Raw genomic sequence first — 5,412 nt, 5'->3', positions numbered from 1 at the left:
ATTGTTTCAAAGAAGCAACCTCGCGCCCCAGTCACTAAGACTGCTGGAAGGTTTGTTTGAGCTGCCGCCTCATTTGAATACCCATGATGCACCGAGAAACGCCCCGCCTTATTGTTAGTTTAATAAGACTTTAAAACAGCCCAATATTAAATAGTTCCAATCCCTTTGCAATTGTGTTTTGCATGTGTTAAAGGTTCCAATGATCAGGCAAGAGCTGGGTGGGATTAATTAAACACACCTTAACCTCGAGGAGCACTGCCTGTGGCCGGGCCGTTGCCCTGCGGCATGCTTGGGTATGCTCTGGTTTCTCTTCAGACTGAATAAATCTTTCGCCTTTTACTAAAGATTTCCGTGGGGAGGAACGACCATGAGTCTTAATCAATTTTTTGATGCCTGGCGTTTGCTGGGCTTCTTTGCTGTTGTTAACGATAGATCAAAAAGATTGCTTGCTTTAGTCGCAAGCTTCGTCCTGGCTAAGGGCTGCTTCGCATCCAGAAGCGCAAAATATCCTGCCTGTGTCATGCTATGTACTGTTTGGGGTTTGTGATACCGATGGGGTAAAAATTCATCTATTAGATTACAGAGAGTAGTGAAGAGTTCACTTTTTATGGTGGAGGTGGCCAGATATTGAAGGACCGCTTCCCTGGGAATGGGATACTTGTGGCTTTGTCTGCTGTTTATAATTTTCTTTAATCTGGATTTAATTATATAAAACCTATACAATCAACGCAGGTCCGACCCCGAAACACCAAATTATCATCAAGATTATTAATAAGCAGAGACCCGGCTGAGATATTTAACTAAGGAAATATGTAGCGGCTGCTCGGGACGGGCGATGCTTCAAGACGCAAGAAGTTTTAATGTCTATTTCTGGATGAGATAAAGAAAAAAAAGAACTGGAATGGATGATTATTTCTTTCTGGTTTATCATTAGCAGGGGATCTGTGAGGGAAGGTTTTTCTCAGCCCATTACCCTCCCAAACCCAGAAGAAAGGCGCTTTAACGCTGAAGCCATTATTTCCAGCAGGTTTCCTCCACCGGAGCCTTCCGGAAAGGTTTGACAAATTCATTTTTATTACTTATAGTGGGTGAGGAGCCGTGGGATTTTGGGATAGTAAAGCAGAAAAAAACGTCGGTCTGTGGGGGTTTCACGCTCTTGTGTTCCGACAGGATAAAAAACTCTACAATCGTTATCTTGTTTGTTATAAGAGCTGCAGAAGTTATCTGATTTACAAGAAGAATAGAAGCCAGGAGCCTACGAACTGTCGCTGGGCATTTTAATTCTTTTTTGTTTCTGTTTTAAATTTTTCTGTATTTGACTAAATCCTCTCAATCTAATTTACTTAAATCACTCCTCCCTTTCTCTGTAGAGATCCCCCCTGAGCCACTCCACCCCTCACCCTCTCCTTTGGGTTGATTTACTAACGCTTGGATGAACAGTGTTCCAACTCATGAATTGCCCTCTCAAGTGGCGACGTGCAGCTGATTACACGCGACTTCCTACTCGCACGCCCTCAACCGCAAATCACTGAATTTGAATTCACTCGTATGAACTCGCCAACGACCAGATCATTCATGAATATTCAGGTTGCCTTGCGCAGGGTATCATTTTAGTGCCCGCGAGCTGCGACAAGTTCTCTCAGTCATGGTAACGCATTAACTCAACGTTCATCTCTCTACTACCCTGTATCTGCTTCCCTTCTCACTCTTCCCATTCTTCCCCAATCCCTCTTACTTCTCTGTCCCTCCACTGTCTTCTTTCCTTTCTTCCTCTTATACTGTGTCTTCCTTCCTTCCCCCATACATTGTCTGTTTTCCTCAGTCATCTATATCTTCCTATTTATTGGTCCTACTGTCCCTTCTCTCACTCCCAATGCCTCTCTCCCACTTCTCTCTCTCTGTTCCTATCCATTTTACTCCCTCAACTTTCCCTGTCTTGATCTCTTTTCTCTCTTGCCTTCTTCCTCCTCCGTTTCTTAGTGCTCTCGTTCTCTCTCTCTCCATCTCTTCTACCATCTTTTTCTACCTCAACTTGCTTCTTGCTTTCTCTACCCCAAGATCTGCTTCCTGTCACACATTCTGTAATCCCTCCTTTCTCCTCCCTATCTACATCCCACTTGTTCCTCTTTTTCTCTTATCCCTTTTTATTACGACTTTTTTCAATGAATCCTTCTCTCTTTTGCCTTTCGCTTTTCTGATTTTTTCATGTTTTTTTCTTTCCGTTTCATTGATTCTTGATTCTATATTTTCTTCTTTCTTCTTTCGTTTTCTTCCTTCCCTTCCATCCTTCTTTCTTCCATCTTTCCCTTTCTCTTTTGCCTCTCCCTCCCCATTCTCAAGTGCTCCTCCTTTTCCTTCTCTTTTGCTTGTACCTCTTTCTGTTTTCCCCTTTCCTCGCCATCTCTCTCTCTCATTATTTTCACTTTCACTCTTATTCTCATTCAGACCATCGTGTTTTTTCATTTCCCTCTTTGCTACAATGTATTAAAATAAATAGAAAGTGTCTCAGCCACCAGACTTGATGCATTATTTATTTAATCATAGTTTCAGTGCATGACGACTTTCATTAAAGAAGACATTTTCCTTATTTTAAAGGCAGCGCGTGCCATATTTCACTGCGTCCTGGCAGGAGCCGCGGCTTTATGTAGAAAAACACATTGCATTTAGCAAATTCCAGCAAGTACAGGAGAATGCGGTACAAAAATAACAGCAAACGTTAAATATTTTTCTCCTTTATCGCATTAAATCTCTATTTCTGTTTGATGTTTTCCGAAGACACAAAGATTATACACAATAGAGTCAGAGCACTTTAACACATAGCTAGTGATAACTCTTATTCACCAACATGCATAGAGTAAGATGTAGGGTCGCGTAGGGTCAGGGTAGGTACACAATAAAAAACCCCCCAGTGCTGTAAACAGTAATATAACCCCCAGCGCTGTATACAGTAATATAACCCCCACCACTGTATACAGTAATATAACCCCCCAGCGCTATATACAGTAATATAACCCCCAGCACTGTATACAGTAATATAACCCCCAGCGCTGTATACAGTAATATAACCCCCACCACTGTATACAGTAATATAACCCCCCAGCGCTATATACAGTAATATAACCCCCAGCACTGTATACAGTAATATAACCCCCAGCGCTGTATACAGTAATATAACCCCCCAGCACTGTATACAGTAATATAACCCCCCAGCGCTGTATACAGTAATATAACCCCCAGCGCTGTATACAGTAATATAACCCCCAGCACTGTATACAGTAATATAACCCCCAGCGCTGTATACAGTAATATAACCCCCAGCACTGTATACAGTAATATACCCCCCAGCGCTGTATACAGTAATATAACCCCCAGCGCTGTATACAGTAATATAACCCCAGCGCTGTATACAGTAATATAACCCCCAGCGCTGTATACAGTAATATAACCCCCACCACTGTATACAGTAATATAACCCCCCAGCGCTATATACAGTAATATAACCCCCAGCACTGTATACAGTAATATAACCCCCAGCGCTGTATACAGTAATATAACCCCCACCACTGTATACAGTAATATAACCCCCCAGCGCTATATACAGTAATATAACCCCCAGCACTGTATACAGTAATATAACCCCCAGCGCTGTATACAGTAATATAACCCCCCAGCACTGTATACAGTAATATAACCCCCCAGCGCTGTATACAGTAATATAACCCCCAGCGCTGTATACAGTAATATAACCCCCAGCACTGTATACAGTAATATAACCCCCAGCGCTGTATACAGTAATATAACCCCCAGCACTGTATACAGTAATATACCCCCCAGCGCTGTATACAGTAATATAACCCCCAGCGCTGTATACAGTAATATAACCCCAGCGCTGTATACAGTAATATAACCCCCAGCGCTGTATACAGTAATATAACCCCCCAGCACTGTATACAGTAATATACCCCCCAGCGCTGTATACAGTAATATAACCCCCAGCTCTGTATACAGTAATATAACCCCCAGCACTGTATACAGTAATATAACCCCCAGCGCTGTATACAGTAATATAACCCCCCAGCACTGTATACAGTAATATAACCCCAGCGCTGTATACAGTTATATAACCCCCCCAGCACTGTATACAGTAATATAACCCCCAGCGCTGTATACAGTAATATAACCCCCAGCGCTGTATACAGTAATATAACCCCCAGCGCTGTATACAGTAATATAACCCCCCAGCGCTGTATACAGTAATATAACCCCCAGCACTGTATACAGTAATATAACCCCAGCGCTGTATACAGTAATATAACCCCCAGCACTGTATACAGTAATATAACCCCCAGCGCTGTATACAGTAATATAACCCCCCAGCGCTGTATACAGTAATATAACCCCCAGCACTGTATACAGTAATATAACCCCCAGCGCTGTATACAGTAATATAACCCCCAGCGCTGTATACAGTAATATAACCCCCAGTGCTGTATACAGTAATATACCCCCAGCGCTGTATACAGTAATATAACCCCCAGCACTGTATACAGCAATATAACCCCCAGCGCTGTATACAGTAATATAACCCCCAGCGCTGTATACAGTAATATAACCCCCAGCACTGTATACAGTAATATAACCCCCCAGCGCTGTATACAGTAATATACCCCCAGCGCTGTATACAGTAATATAACCCCCAGCACTGTATACAGTAATATAACCCCCAGTGCTGTATACAGTAATATACCCCCAGCACTGTATACAGTAATATAACCCCCAGCACTGTATACAGTAATATAACCCCCAGTGCTGTATACAGTAATATAACCCCCCAGCGCTGTAAACGGTAATATAACCCCAGCGCTGTATACAGTAATATAACCCCCAGCACTGTATACAGTAATATACCCCCCAGCACTGTATACAGTAATATAACCCCCAGCGCTGTATACAGTAATATAACACCCCAGCGCTGTATACAGTAATGTTGGATAAACCCCCTTTATCTGCAGATCTGGAGCCGCCGTCGCTGTCAGTCATGTGATATTTTGGGTGACTTTCCCGGCTCAAACCCCACACTGAGCTGATGCTTTATAGTGATGCTAATGAAGTCCGTTCCTCCATAGACTTTCATTACTCAGAGAGTCTGTCTGGGTGATTAATACCGAGGCATTCTATTGTTTCCCCACAGGCAGTATGATAAGGAGTCGGGGGTTTAGTAGATCGGGGATCAGATAACAGAGCGGGAATCATACAAACGGTTGATATGCAGCTGCCTGAAAACTTTATATTATATAGCGAGCCGAGTCTCTCCATCTAATGTATCACTTTGTCTTCTTCTGTCAATTCTCTTGTCAGACCCCCTTGAATATATGTATTGTGTGAATCGCTGCGTAAATTGTTGGCGCTATA

General features: G+C 42.7%; 1 non-coding gene across 1 annotated transcript; it reads left to right on the top strand.

The window, feature by feature from the left end:
- Positions 1-295: 295 nt before the first annotated feature.
- Positions 296-410, top strand: LOC128488178 (U5 spliceosomal RNA). Its single transcript, XR_008353613.1, has one exon. It is a non-coding gene; the product is annotated as a U5 spliceosomal RNA (small nuclear RNA).
- Positions 411-5,412: the final 5,002 nt, after the last annotated feature.

This window comes from Spea bombifrons, chromosome 3 (genome assembly GCF_027358695.1).
Source record: "Spea bombifrons isolate aSpeBom1 chromosome 3, aSpeBom1.2.pri, whole genome shotgun sequence".
Classification (NCBI taxonomy): Eukaryota; Metazoa; Chordata; class Amphibia; order Anura; family Pelobatidae; genus Spea; species Spea bombifrons.
Note: the sequence above shows the minus strand (reverse complement) of the source record. Positions and strands in the feature narration are given on the sequence as shown.